Genomic DNA, 16,233 nt, shown 5'->3' on the forward strand with positions numbered 1-16,233 from the left:
AGAATAAATGATTTCACAATAAATTAGGAAGCATAATGAAGTGAACCTATTGGGTGATTTCCCCCTTCTCCCTCCTTTTATTAGCTATTCCATTACTGATTTATCGTACCAAAGTTTGAAACATATGTCTGTAATCCAGGTAATGAACGGCTACCACTTGTGTTTGAAAGCTGATCTTTAGAGGTAAATATAATATCGTATATGTGGACTGTTAGATATTTTAATTTATAATATTAATGATGAAAGGAGAATTTATGATATACCAAGAATGTTTACATCAGATGAAGTGTTCGGTTCATCTTCGATACTTTGCCTGTTAGTGTTTAAACCACTGTTACACTTCATGTACTTAAGTATTTTAATATCTAGTATTAGTGTTTAATCTACATACAAAACATTCGATGGCGAACCGTCACCGGTGTCATGCTGAATCAAAGCGATGTCCAACGTACGCATACTTCAAAGAACATTAAATATAGTTAAGAACGTAAAATGGCGGGGTCTATGTCGTCCGTTCACTGAGACAGATATAACTTGAGGTCAACCAGGGTGGATGAGACTTGCTGTATTCACGAAGTAATGCCTAATACGTTTCGAAAGCACGTTACAACTGTTTTATTGCTGTCATAATTATGGCACCCATTGTAAATAGTGTCTAAATGTTGTTAACAAAAGGTTTAACTAATCTAAAACACCCGACTGTTGAAGGGCTTGGTTCCACAAGTCGCTTCCCGGGGAAAGATTCTTTACTCGCCAGCTTTCAAGGGAGCCTCATTTCATTGCAGAAGCGGTTGCGGACGTTCTGAAACCTACAAGGCAGATTGGCTAGCGGGAAAAGTATGCAAGTGCTTGGGAAGTGACGATTGGAACCTTTTCAATTCATAAACAAGTATCATCCAAATGAGTTGCCTCGGACATGGTATGATCAATCCCTAATGCTCCATGACGTTTATAACGAACAAGTTAAGCAAACCTATTGTCCATTGACTGGTCCCTTTCAGTAATGTTGGATGGTGAAGATAAAGGAAATCTATGAAATAATTGTTGCGTGGATTAGAGGCGACCGTGCTGTGAGGTGTGTTGTCGTTGTAAAGGTACATATATTTAATAAATAATTCCACTCCCAACATATGAACATGAATGTAGAACATTATTTCAGGGGCCCTCTCAAGCACGATTTCGGAACACACGTAATGACAACAGGAACAATTACAAGTAATGAACGTACGAACTCTCTAATCCTTCATTGAATCATTGTCCTACAAAGGCCGTTTGAATTTTATGCTTGCCGTACACAATTTAAGTGGGGAGAAAACAGTGTTGTAATTGTTTGTGTTGAAGTTAATGTTGTTACTGACGTCCGTATTCAAGTGAAATGTATTGACTAATAAGTATGCATACGTGCCAGGTTGAAGATCTGACGAAGGGCCTGCACATCATCGAAACCTTTGGAATCAAACTTCAAAGCGGCAATTCGTGACTCCAGTGGTGTTAATTCCTCGCAACGTTTGGTACCACACCCTGTTTTCTTTGATTCTTGGGTGTTCGTTGCGACCTTTTTGCGGACATCACGTTTCAATCAAGCCCATTTCTTTTTAATTTCGTCAGATGTGCGATTTTGGCCGTGCACGGTGTTAATATCTTCGACAATATTTGCCCACTTATCACGCCTCTCCTCCATGCTTTTACCATACTCATTATTTAGAAGAGACGGCACCGCTTCTAACAAGGTAATTAATGTTTCTACCTCATCCATAGAGTAAGGGGCCTTTTTAATGTTCGATGCTTTTTAGCAGAACTCGTTGCACATACATTTGTGGCCATGGTGGATATTTGAAGAGAATAAATATGGTCTTTTCTATATATTGATTAAAACGGTAATATTAATGAATGGGAAAATAAAATACTAAATAAAAACATATAATGAAAATTCTCAACCTAAATAATTATAACTAATACGACCAAGCTTAATCTGTCTTTCTGATGGTAACCTTCTTTTTGATGCAAAACAGGATTAGAAATGTTTGTGCCTGTAACTATTAAAATTATTAATATGTTCCATTGCAGGACAGTAGTCTGTCGCAGGTAGTGTAGCGCACATCGACTTGTGCGTAAAGAAACACGCGTCAGTAAGCGTAAAATCAAAGATGATTAAGCATGGTGTCGAAATAGAGCGACTTAACATTTTACCGCGAGGATAATTAGGTTCAGATTATTGCCATCAGTGCAGGACGTTGACCAAAGGAGAACCGGTCTAGCACACACCTTTGTGAAACTGGTCTGACCATAAATCGGCGAAATTCGCATTAAGATTTATAGAAGGGCGTCGTATATCACTCAAGCTCTTCCAATGGAACCTAGCCTACTGTCCTGCCATACAAGGGACTTAGCTACACTTGGTCTGATGCCTCTACGAAGACCAACCGAGATGAGAAGCTCTAACAGCAATGCTCATCACTTCACCAATGCATACAACCCAATTATATTATCCGAACAATCAAGATCCAATAAGCCTCAAATACTTACCCTGTGTACTTCCACGTTTTAAAAATTAAAAGTTAATAATAAATTAATAATAATACAGGGTCATTCCATATGGTTTCACCTATTCATGCCACCATGTGTCGGCCGATCCTAATAAAAGTTGGCACACTTGCAGCTATGCTTAAATAACTACGATTTCAAGATTTTCAGGTGAAACTAAAAATAAATGAATTTTTAGAAAGGTTTTGAGTAAACCCCCGCGATTTCTGCAGTATCTGCGAAACATTTTTGGGCCCTGGCAAAAGTAACCATAACTCACTTGATTTTTTGGGTATGTTTATGAAATGATACACACATATGCTACAAAAGGCGAGGAATCCGACCGTCATCTTGAAAAATGTCTATCTGTTTTAGAACTTTTTTTATAAATTAATTAATAATTAGTGGGGGGGGTCTTACACTGTGACGCGTAACGGCAAGTGGCCCAACTTAAAAAAATATATTTTAGCTTTTTTCGAGACCCCAAGGGCGTATCTTTCACCTCCTTTATGATTGGTTTGGTGTTTTTGTCTCCCCTTTAAGTGGTAACAAAAAACCAAATTTCAAATTTTGGGAATTTTTAAATTCTTTTATTATGACAAAAGCTATCTTTAAATTCAAAAGCCAATGTAAAAGTATGAAATATTTGATAATTTTGAGGGTTTTAATGTTTTATACATATGACGTAGCTAAGCAAAGCAAGTAAAACGTTCCTTGATTTTTTTTCATCGGCCTTTATAAATACATACTGGACTCGACAAAATACAAAGAATATTTTGTAGTGGTACAAAAAATTTATCTTCTTTCTTAGGCCACTGAAGAGAAAGAGGGTTAACCGAATGTTTCATAAAGTTTAGTAGAAAATCGTTCTCTTCGTAGATATTCTGCTCGATGAGAGCCACATACCATTCTTTATCATAAACTGCGGCAACATATTGTCCTACAGAAATGTCATCAAATGAAACAGCTATGGATTCTGGACCTGAAGAATCAACTTTTACTGTTGTACTGAAGTCATGGAAAGATAGTCTGAACATACTTAATTCGGTAGTTGTGAGAGGTGAAAATTTGTGATGAGATCTGGTACCAACAATTGTCGATGCAATTGAAAGTCGTCCTGAAATCTTTTCCTTTTGATTGCCAACAGCTGCTTTGGATACATAGATGAACTTCACTGATGTAACATTTTTGTTGGCCCATTCAAAGAATTGTATCGGCGTTAGTATCTGATTGTCAACGGTTTCTTGTAATGAAGCTCTTGTAACTAGTCGTTTCACTGTTCCCCCTATTCCATCGCAAGGGCTTTTCCCGTGGCTAGTGGCAGCTCTTGAAGCCTTGTTTGTCCATTTTGATTCAACCACTGTTTAAAGCCAACCTTGTCATCCTGGTCAATGCCATCCTCAGCAAAAAGGGATTCTAAATAGGTGATGAAATGCTCCTTTCCAGGGCAATCATCACATCTTTGCAACATGCATTTCCTGTTTTCTGTTGAACAAACAAACTGGAGCATTACATCCTTGTACGTTTCTCGCCTCGGTAAAGCCGTTGTTTTAAGTTTCAAATTCTGGTGAATTTCACAAACACAAACGTTGTGAATTCCCCGTGATGTAACAGTAACACACCAGTTAGGGCGTAGTTCGCAAAATTTAGAAAAGCCCACTTTTAAATCAGGATTCCTCTCTTTAAATTGAATATATATTTCTCGAGTATCCCTTACAAAAATCTTCTTAAGAGTTCTAAAGGAATTTCTTTGGAACCCTACGGAGCCCTTGGGATCATTTTCCAAAGAAACTATTTCCAAAGACTTCCATGGAATTTCCTAAAGAATTCTTGAGATAAATTTCCAAAGAATGGCTTGGGATTATTTTCTAAAGAAAATCTTTAGGAATTCTAAAGATAAATTTCCTAAGAAGTTCTAGGGATTATTTTCTAAAGAAATTCTTTAGGTATTCTAAAGATAAATTTCCTAAGAAGTTCTAGGGATTATTTTCTAAAGAAATTCTTTAGGTATTCTAGAGATAAATTTCCAAAGAATGTCTTGGGATTATTTTCTCAAGAAATTCGTTAGGAATTCTAAAGATAAATTTCCTAAGAAGGTCTAGGGATTATTTTCTAAAGAAATTCTTTAGGAATTCTGGAGATAAATTTCCAAAGAATGTCTTGGGACTATTTTCTAAAGAAATTCTTTAGGAATTCTAAAGATGAATTTCCTAAGAAGGTCTAGGGACTATTTTCTAAAGAAATTCTTTAGGAATTCTCGAGATAAATTTCCTAAGAGGGTCTTGGGATTATTTTCGAAAGAAATTCTTTAGGAATTCTAGAGATAAATTTCCAAAGAATGTCTTGGGATTACTTTCTAAAGAAATTCTTTTGGAAGTCTAGAGATAAATTTCCAAAGAATTTCTTGGTATTATTTTCTAACGAAATTATTTAGGAATTCTAGGGATAAATTTCCAAAGTAGGTCTAGGGGTTGTTTTCCAAAGAAGTTCTTTAGAAATGCTTGAGATAAATTTCCAAAGAATGTCTAGGGAATATTTTCCAACGAAATTCTTTGGAATTCTTGAGATCAATTTCCAAAGAAGGTCCATGGTTTATTTCCAAAATAAATTCGTTAGCATTATTGAGATAAATGTCCAATGAAGCTCTAGGGTTGGTTTTCCAGAGAAGATCTAGGGTTTATCTTCCAACGAAATTCGTTTGGAATTCAAGACATTAATTTCAAAGGGCCAGATATATTGCAATTATGCTTTACATATAATTATCTCAAAATATTTTTACCCAAATTGTTTAGCTAAAGTTTTCCTAGATAGACATTAACTTGATGGTTAAAAAAATTAAAAACGTTTCACGAAGGCTTGTCCCGTAGCTAAGGCTAGGCAAGCGCTGAAATGGAATGTTACATTTACCTATTTTTTTATTATATTTTTTTGCCTTCAATAATCCGTGAGGTGTTTATGTTTTTTTTTTTTTGTTCCTTTTAAGTGACGAGCTAGGGCTAAAGCAGCCTTACAGCTCCAAAAAAAAATTTACATATATATATATATATACATACTATTTAAAAAAAAAGAAATTATTTACTATGGGGAATTAATTAGAAGGGATAGCCATACAACTCCTGAAATGCAAAACGATGGGTTAAAGCAAACCTAAAAATTTTTTGAGACTTAGTTTAAAGTGGCCCACTGAAGACGAGGATACCACATCAGCAGGAAGCGAATTCCAGATGGGGATCACCCGTCTGAAGAAAGAGTGCTTCATAGGATCACGACGAGAGGGGGGTAGAAAAAGTTTACGCGAATTACCTCTAGTGACTAGGTGCAGGGGTGCATTGGTGAAGTAACTCTGATTTTCATTAAGCAAGAGCCGGAAAAGGCTAACTAGTTCAAGGTAGGTACGGCGGGTTGCCAACGATTCCCAACCCAGAGTGGATAACCGCACGTTACGCGGTAGGTGACGCAGAGTGGACGGGATTTTGGATGCACGAGCTTGAACACCTTCCAGCATATGAATATCACAGGTCATGTAGGGGTTCCAGATTTGAGTTCCGAACTCAAGGAGGGGACGAACATAGCAATTAAAGAGGCGCGTTAGGAGGCTAGGAGATAGATTAGGGAAATTTGCCCTGATTGTTGCTAAGATACAATTGGCACGACCGCTGGTACGTTTGATATGAGAGTGGAATTTCAAGTCGTGCGTAAAGGATAAAATAGATTAAAAGTAAAATAAGAGTAATTAAAATCGTTATGTTTAGATTTACAGGGAATCTAAGCTGTCAGTCGGAATTTTTGCTTAATTCTCGTATGGCATGTTTTATCTTTATTTCGAGCGTAATTAGAGTCCAAAATAAATATTTTTTTAAAAACATTGTAGAGGAAATTAGGTTAAACGCGTTTCTGATACTCGAAAAACTCTCAGTGAATATACATTATTAAATTTAACAACGACGTCTGTATCTACTGCTTGGCCGTTAAAGCCTCCAAAACCCACTTAGTACCCCATACAATTGCACAAGGTTTAAAACTTTCTGCCGTTTACGGATGTTTTTAATAAGTCGATTAAATGTCTGACTTTTAAAGCAACTTCACTCTGAATGCGAGAACTTCCCTCTCTATAAGGGGTGTAGTTCAGCATATAAGAACTACACTTCCTGTATTGGGATATGGTTCTGCATGTAAGAACTATCCTCGTTTCAAGTGGCTAAATTAATTTACCCACTTCTCTATATATTTCCCAAGAAAATTCCAAAGATATTTCCCAAGTACATTCCAAAGATATTTCCCAAGTACATTCCAAAGATATTTCCCAAGAGAAGTCCAAAGATATTTCCCAAGATAATTCCTAAGATATTTCCCAAGAAAATTCCAAAGATATTTCCCAAGAAAATTCCAAAGATATTTCCCAAGAAAATTCCAAAGATATTTCCCAAGAAAATTCCAAAGATATTTCCCAAGGAAATTCCAAAGATATTTCCCAAGAAAATTCCAAAGATATTTCCCAAGGAAATTCCAAAGATATTTCCCAAGGAAACTCCAAAGATATTTCCCAAGAACATTCCAAAGATATTTCCCAAGAAAATTCCAAAGATATTTCCCAAGAAAATTCCAAAGATATTTCCCAAGAAAATTCCAAAGATATTTCGCAAGGAAATTCCAAAGATATTTCCCAAGAAAATTCCAAAGATATTTCCAAAGCAATTTCCAAAGAAAAAGAGGCCAATATTCCCCAATTTCCTAAAGAACGCCTTAAGGATTTCCAAAGAAATTTCCAAAGCAATTTCCAAAGAAAAAGAGGCCAATATTCCCCAATTTCCTAAAGAACGCCTTAAGGATATCCAAAGAAATTTCCCAAGGAATTTTCTTAAGAGTTCTTAAGAAGATTTTTGTAAGGGATTAGCAAGTAGGAGGCGTTTTTGCTTTTGAATTTTCACTCCGTCTACTCGCACTGACACAAACTCCTTTATGCCGGGACACATTCTAGAAATTTCATCATCCTGGTAGAGTGATATTATTTTGTTTACGGTGTCATCATTAACAGAGTGGCCCTTCTTTTTGGAAATGTCCGGAAGAATGCCGTATTCTAATTTCAGTTGACGTGACTTCTTTGCAGTATATTCACTCACGTGGAATTCGTCACGGATTTGTGATATAGAACACGACATTGGGATCAAAGATAAAAGTTTGCATTTCTCAAGCTGAGGTTAAGTGTCAACTTTGGCTTTAATTTCAACTATCAGATTTTGAAAATCATCTTTAATGGAGTTATTCGGATCACACACATCCTCTGAAACGTTTAACGCTTCAGCAACTTTGACTTTAACTCCTTCTACTGCCTCCTGTACTTTCCTTTTAGCATAAGCTGACCTTTGATGTTTAGCAATTCCATGAAGTTTCAGAGGGCTGGTATTAATTAAACACAAAGTTTCGTTTAACTCGTCTATTTTTGAAGTAGAAGCCGGACATATTTCCATTGAGTCACAATCAAGAGCGTCTGTGCTAGTACTTGACTGACTTGCAGGAAGGGAACTCGTTGTTAATTCATTGAATATTAAGCAACAATTTCGACAGAGTTTTTTGTCCTGGTTTCACATCTTTATTAGTCTTATCTGAGAGTAGTCTAGCTTCCTCAATGGATAGGATCTTCTTTAAACAGCCTTTTTATGCATAAATTAAAAACATGTGTTTAAATTAATAGGTACATGAACTCCTCAAAATATAAATTTTACATACTAGAAACGGATTTTGTATGCTTTTGCAAAGGATTGCAGCATTTCTTCTGGTGATCGGAGTATTTTCTTAGCAGCATTGCATGATGATGATAACAAACGCATTTAATAAAGTTCGACTCAATACCTGATCTTTGACTAATAAGAATTTGACTCTCGAGATCTAAATAGTTGAATTCATAAAATCCTTTTGTTTTACACTGACTTAATTTATGACATTCTTCGTTTCCATATTCACCGAGAGAACATTGTTTAAAATTGGTTTCTTCGCCTAACTGATTAGCCTCCATCTCCGAACGAGTTTCAAATTTTTTCTCAGTTCTTAGGAACTTTAATACAGAATCTCGAGCAGACGACAAAAACAAACTAAGAGAGCTAGATATAAGAGTTCTTATAAAGTAAGATGAAGCACATATTTTGAAATTTTGTTTTTTGTTACCAGTTAAAGGGGAGACAAAAACACCAAACCAATCATAAAGGAGGTGAAAGATACGCCCTTGGGGTCTCGAAAAGAGCTAAAATATTTTTTTATGTTGGGCCACTTGCCGTTACGCGTCACAGTGTTAGACCCCCCCACTAATTATTAATTAATTTATAATAAAAGTTCTAAAAAAGATAGACATTTTTCAAGATGACAGTCGGGTTCTTCGCCTTTTATAGCATATGTGTGTATAATTTCATAAACATATCCAAAAAATCAAGTGAGTTATGGTTACTTTTGCCAGGGCCCAAAAATGTTTCGCGGACACTGCAGAAATCGCGGGGGTTTACTCAAAACCTTTCTAAAAATTCATTTATTTTTAGTTTCACCTGAAAATCTTGAAATCGTAGTTATTTAAGCATAGCTGCAAGTGTGCCAACTTTTATTAGGATCGGCCGACACATGGTGGCATGCCTAGGTGAAACCATATGGAATGACCCCCGGGTTTTAATTAATGCACACCTGACATTATAGTAAGTGTTAAACTTAAATTTTCATGATCGACTGACATTGCTCCACTCGTTCTGCGATCCTTCATTTGAAAGGTTTGAGCCATGATGTCCATTCTTAAGTTCTATTTATACAATACTGGTTAAGTAAAAAAGCCCAATTATGGTAAGCATTTATAATCGACGTATGTGAAACATATGCTCTATGATTGCTTTGTACTATGCCTGGAAATAGACATTCGAAAAAATCAATTGGAGCTCCAGTATCTACGTATTACAAATTCAATATTTTAGTAAAGGCATACCGTGAGATTCTGACCCAGCTGGAAAAGTCGCTCTCAGTAAAACACTTGGTCAAGAGAAATAGTTATATATAATATCAAAAGTAAGACTACAGAAAAACGTATGAAACTCAAACAAGTTAATGAAGGTTTGTTCCTACTTAAACATACTCTGCATACTTTCAATTTATCAAAACGATTAAACAATTAGTTACCGCTGGACTGGTGATGTAGACGATCTGTAAGGGAAAATATTATTTTTAATGTAGTTTTTAGAGTTTCTTCGAACTGGCCCATCAAGTTTTATGGTGAAACATTATATTCAAACTTGGTCATACTTTTGCCTTATTTTATCCATGATATTACAGTGCACAGAAATGGAGCAGATGTGATGCAATATCGAATATACAAAGAGTGCACGTGCACTCTATAGAACATTAAGGTTGAAGGGAGTAATTACGTTCAAGCCACGTACTGAATATTTCTAACAGATTGTTACCTTCATTTTCTCCTAAATGCTCAAATTTGAATGATATTTTTACGCGTTTTCTTGGTGTTCTACCGCGGATGGAGATAAAAGAAGTTTTATATACAATGTTGATCAAAATCAAGAATAAACTTCTAACTAATTTTGGAATTGAGCCTGAAAGGAAGTTTCACCAAGCGAGAGGACGCTTAGAAGTTGTGAATAACAACTTTTGGTTTAATTTAGCCTTCAAGTACCTTAATATATTCGGATTACTGAAACTAAATCAACAGTTAAGTGTGACAAAATGCATCACTTTATTAGTGCTCTTCACTTACAGCGGCTTTCAAACGTACCTATGTCTCGTTGCCGCTTTCAAACTATATAACAATGGTATATTAAAAGACTTTCTCTGCCCTTTTGGAAACGTAATGAGACTATACACCATCACTTATTTTGTCAATGCATGCTTCTTTGGCAAAAACTTAATCTTAAAATGGTTAAATGTAATTCAACTCTGTTCCTATATAGAAATGAAGTTGCCAAATTTAATTAACATTGCTGTCGCGTTAGAAGTAGTAGGCTTCATAACTTTTACAATAATGCAATTCATGAATGCATGGATCAGTCAATCATTTGTCATCTTTTACGTTGAACAGTGTTTGCAGAATTTGGAATACTTAAAACCCCCTTGGTTTCTGACCTATTTAATAATTAATTTTGATATTTTGTTATGGAACTTTAACTTATTACTAACCCTGGTTGCTAAAGGAGCTTTTTCTTTTACGGTAGAGTGTATTAGAATGAGGGTTAGATATATGTCATTGGATTTGGTTAATAATCAAGATGTTCAAGTATTTAGTCAAAAGCATACAGAGATTTTGGTTGCGTTGGAAGGATTAAACGTCACGTTCAAATACGTCCTGTTTCTGTGGCTGATTGAATGGATATCCGTTTTCTGTTTGCATATACCGCTTATTATAGAAGGAATGCGAATCTCTGATTTATTGACAGAATTAATAATTATATTAGACAGTATATTACCATTATTGAGTGGCGGAATTTTGTTTGCAACAATGAGCGTTTTGGGTGGGGCTAAAGACTCGTTAATTTCAGCCTGTAATCTACGATTACTAAAAACAGCAAATGATTTGTCCAACGCCGATAGAGCTAAGGAAAATTATTTACTTGTTAAGATTAACAATGGATGTTTCAATTTCAAATTCATGAAATGCGTTGTGATCAATCAGAGCTCACTTGGTGGTGTCTTAATGGCTGTCATATCGTACTTACTGTTCATTTTATCTCTAACTCAAGTAGAGAATAACGCTGGGTGTTCAAATAGTACACTTTATGTTTAAGGTAATCTGTTAAATAAAAATCAAACTATGGTATTAATGTTATATGTAATTTACTATTATTATTGTTTTTGATAATTATCATGAAGGATAATTTATTGATTTTCCTTGTTCAATGTCGTCTTATGCTTTTGTTTAAACCAGAACACTAGCTATAAATAAATGTATCCTCGTATTTAAAATTGTGAAATGGTATAAAAATTATCATGGTTTCAAAATTTGTCTTGTTCAAAATTTCGGCCTGAAATTTTAGGTTAATGAAAAAAATCTAGACCCCTTTGTTCTTAATTACTCCATATATTGCCTGCAATGCTTTCTTCTGGTCCTTTGTTAGGTTAAATAGTTTGGAAACAATAGATTACGCTTATAAGGGAGAAGAAATTTATTATCAAAAATGAAATAAAAACTTGTTATGGTAAGCAATTTATAGCAAGGACTTTTTTGTATTATAACTATTTTTTCCTCCCTGAATTTTTTTAAGCACATTTATAATGGACTAAAAGTTTTTGTTCACATACGGTAAAATTCAGTTTAAATTTTAAAAAATCATTAGTTAAGTAAATTTGGTTTCGATACCAAAATTCGGTGAAAACTTTTAAATATAGATTCTTTGTTTAAAGGTTTAAGAATTCAACACTTAATATTTAAGTGAATATTTTTTTAATGTCATTAGTTTGTGACTACTATTTCGGAACTTGAACCCAAAATATGATAAGGCATGTACTAGTAGGTACATGTACCACAAAGACTGGTGGTAGAATGGACAACCAGTTAAGTAAAAAATATTAACCATTTTTAGCGGTGTTATTGAAACTTAAGCTATATATTTCTACCGTTTATTTGATTGCTGTTTTTTTCTTGTTTTTTTGCATGCCTGAAACACGAATAGATCTCCTGTTCATTAATACATTTTTAGTTCATTTCATTTCAATAAAAAAGGATCATAGTTAGAAAATAACACTAGCCTCCAAGGGCTTTCTCCAGCTAACAAAAGCTTACCACATATATTCTAATATTGTATTCCCTTCTGCTTTTATTTCACATAAAACTTTGGATTGTTAGAGAGTGAATTTGTACCTCTAGGGAGCAATCGTACTAATGGGAGGCCATTTATAGGATTGCCTAGTTTTATTTAATCTCACGATACAGGGGGATCTTGAAAATCGTAAAATTCTAAAATGGGCCTGAATAATCAAGGCAAAATATTTTTCGAATTTAACTCGGTAAAATCTCAAATCGGAATAGCAATGTTACGTTATCAATTGAAATAATTCTTTTTTATCGACATTGAGAACCAAAGTCTAAATAAATGTGTATGTTAAACCATTAAAGATTCATAGAAAATTGTTACGTATTCCCAATTAAGTTTCAGATCAAAATTAATATTTATATACGTGTTGCAATTTTTGCAAAATTGTCAGCGAAGTTAGGGGAATATCGTAATGAAAAGGCTGGAATATGGTCAAGGACTTTCATTGCAAACGTTTGAGTTAAGAGGCCGTCCATAAACTACGTCACACAAAATTAAGCATTTTCTTCCCCCCCCCCAGATCACGCTTCGTCACGTTTTCTCTAACCCCTCCCTAAATACCTCGCCACATTTCTTTAACCCCACTCCAACGCACTGTGATTTACAAATTTAAGTCGATAAAAAATTTTTTTATCGAGATTCAGTGATATGACGTTCAACTTGGAAATATTTTGCTCGGCTTCAAATTCAAAGTCCCCGTCCGTTTTAAGATTCTTTCAAATATCGTTGGCCTCTGATTGAGCTTTAGAACATTGTGTGGATGTGCTTTTTTATATTAAGCCTCTTAAGCCTCAAAAATTCTCCATAAAGCTTAGCTAAAGGGGCACACATTATAGGTTTGGACATTGTGATACGAAAAACTTAGTCTAATCGAGCATGGGATTCAGATTTGAAAAATGTGCGAAGGAAACGAAACCATTTCAATCCGAATGGGAATTTGATTTATCCTCGTAAATGATATTAGCGAATAAACATCCACATAAGAGAATTTAAGCTGACACTACGAGTACTCTCTACTTACCAATCCTTACGCCTACGTGTAGTTACGTAAGTTCCGAAGTAAACTGATCCGTTTTCTTAAATGCACTGTTTAAGTTGGCTCCAAGTACGAATGGAGATCATTGCTTAAACTTTGTACTATTTAGGAGAAAATATAATATAAACTTTGGTAAACTATTGTTGGGGTCGTTACCACGGTGGACTTTGAAAAGTTGTGTTTTTATTTTACTGATTTCGTAACAAAATTAATGCTAAATGTGACGTCACGCATGGAAGAACCCCTCCCTCCACCTTTGTCACAGAGCGTCACAAATTTAGAAACCATTCCCTCCATAAGAGTGCGATGCAATATGGACGGTCCCTGCAGTATAAAAAAAATGTTTATCGATTCGAGAAAAGTATGGCCCCTATTAATATTGATGAATCATTCGAAAAACCAACCACTTAGTTCACTTTCATTCTTCTGGTATTCTCTCTCAGTAAAACGGTTTTAGTGCTAACTTTACCAAGAGCTTACCAGGGACATTACACGTATTGAAGGAAATATACAATTTCGATGTATATATATACTTAATAGCCAAATGAGCTTAATATAGCACGAAATAATATGCTATCGAAACAGACAACTCGGTATGTTTAGCAAAACATTGGAGCTAACTGCCTGAGCACTAACGATCACATACTAAAGAAATTAGAAATTAGTCTGAAAACGGTTGAATATAGGGAGTCCAGTTTCTTCAAATATCGGTATGTAGAAGCTTGGACTAAATAAAGCTCTACCGGGACTAGACCCTCTAGCCTTTGGTGAGGCAATCCGGTTTGGCTCACAAAATCCATTGATAAAGGGGGGGCAAAAAGTCTTCTTTCCCTCGTTTCCGGTAAATTTGTTACACATCCGGTTTATACGGCGCATGAGCGACTTTTTAACCAATCGGGACTCTTCCTGAATAAGATTTGTTAACGGGCGGTTTCAATGTTTATCGAGACAACGGATTTCGAAGGAGCAGGCTAGATGAACAGAAATTTAAGTTGAATAACTATTTAATTAAAAAATTAGGTACATAATGGGCGTTAAACACTGTGTTTACCCAAAATGTAAAAGTGATTCAAAATACTCAGAGTCTCAGACCGGACTAATATGAGAGGCGTTCATTTTATACCTTTCTCTAAGCCTTTGACCAAGTTTTAAATGGTTAAAAGAGGTAAAAACTGATTTCAGTTTAAGCCGAATTAATAGAAACACATATTTGTGCACCAAACATTTTGTTGGAGGCAAAGGACCAACTGAACAATTCCCCGACCCCATCCACGACCATGAACAAGTAATTAATATGTCAACTAATTCTAAGACAAGTTGGGAAACCAAAATACACCTCTCCGAGCCGAGACGAATTTACTTTCTAAACACAGTGAAGGGTACCCCTCTTGCCCGCTTTTGTCAAATTTTGGGATATATATACGTTTCGTTTCCATTATAATAATTGATAAAAAACGCATTCGCGTGAAGCCCTGCCATTGGGAGGCTAGACGTTTCTCGTAACCCTAGTCAATCGCCGCGTATATCTTAAAACCAAACGATGACGAAGGAAAAGAAGCCAGGATGTACTGACTGGCGTCCATGTGGAATGGACAAAGACCTGAAGATGGTGGTGCATAGAAGCTGGTGTCAATGTGGAATTGACGAAGAACAGAAGATTGTGGTGCTTACGAGCCAGTAAGTACAGGTTAGTTTCCATGTGGGATGGACAAAGACTAGCAGATTGTGGTCCTTAGAAGCCAGTTAGTAAAGACTGGTGTTGGCAGATGAATGGCCAAATTTCCGTGAACCGCGAACGCGTTCCGGAAATCGGGTATTTGTTTGCTCCGATTTGTAAACTGCGAACGCGGTCACGTGGGGTCTGACAGACAGACAGACAGACAGAAACATAGACAGACACGTCCGGTGTAATACTTCTCCGTGATGTCATCTTCACTCGGAGAGGTAAAAACTGTCGAGGTAATATTGTCAATAACGAAGAGTACTTTGTTTACAGCAGCAACATCCTTCGGATAAAGAAACCTCATTAAAAGTACAGACACTTTCAATCACTGAACGTAATATTGTGATATTGAAGCCAGGAATTAGTGTTTTGATATCAAATGTAAATAATTGCGTAACTCATGAAATGTAGCCAGTTCTAGTTTGGGCCTGTTTGATCAACATAGACTTTTTTCTTCTTTTAAATACAAGTGTTGAATTAATTTTTGAATAAATAAGATATGACCCTGAAAATTCAATGCCATCTAGAAGTGACTCAAAATGTCAAGATGTACGTATTGATAAATATTGAACTCATGAATGTTTTATTATCTACCTGAAACTTTCTTATAAAAAAGGAATTAATAGGCATTAGTAATAACGGTAGTTCCGAGACTAAGCTTGAATGCAAGTCTTTCCATACTGAAAATAGCCAGAATATTTTCAATGATGTAAGACAAATTTCGGACTCGTTTTGAATTTATTAAAAATGATTATGAAGTGAAAATAATTACCTATCCCATTTAAATAGGAGTCCATGCCCTTCTCTAAAAGTGATGCTTCTTAAGCAGACTTTGGATGTGAACATCTTTCTTCAACTCTAATTGTAGAGGGTGACTTTATGGAAACTAGCCAGATTAGTCTTGAAGTCCCTGAGGCTGATATATGGCATAACAACAACAGTACCATTGATGAGACAAATAACATGAATGAAGAAATAGTAATTACCAATTCTAAATTACTTGAGAATTATTCCATTATAAATTTCTTTTCAATTTCTCCCTGTTTTTAAGGATACGATTGGAACACTTTGAAGCAACTTGACATTGGATAGCACACCCAGGCTAATCAGCGGTTTTGTTAATAGTCAAAACATGACTAACCTCTCTGATGCTAACATGGTAA

The 16,233-nt window shown here is 35.4% G+C and overlaps 1 long non-coding RNA gene across 3 annotated transcripts; it reads left to right on the plus strand.

Moving 5' to 3' along the window:
* The first annotated feature begins 203 nt into the window (after nt 1–203).
* On the plus strand, nt 204–1,885 carry LOC149588006 (uncharacterized). Of its 3 annotated transcripts, none has more exons than XR_016380173.1 (5): nt 204–919; nt 1,002–1,094; nt 1,160–1,224; nt 1,409–1,730; nt 1,794–1,885. It is a non-coding gene; the product is annotated as an uncharacterized LOC149588006 (long non-coding RNA). The 3 variants fall into 3 exon arrangements; XR_016380172.1 differs by having other exon boundaries at nt 1,409–1,511; nt 1,609–1,797; XR_016380171.1 differs by having other exon boundaries at nt 1,409–1,797.
* Nucleotides 1,886–16,233: the final 14,348 nt, after the last annotated feature.

The sequence above is a fragment of the Phalangium opilio genome, unplaced genomic scaffold, assembly GCF_054372755.1.
Source record: "Phalangium opilio isolate 3A_F unplaced genomic scaffold, DU_Popi_V2 ptg000810l_1, whole genome shotgun sequence".
In the NCBI taxonomy this organism is placed as follows: Eukaryota; Metazoa; Arthropoda; class Arachnida; order Opiliones; family Phalangiidae; genus Phalangium; species Phalangium opilio.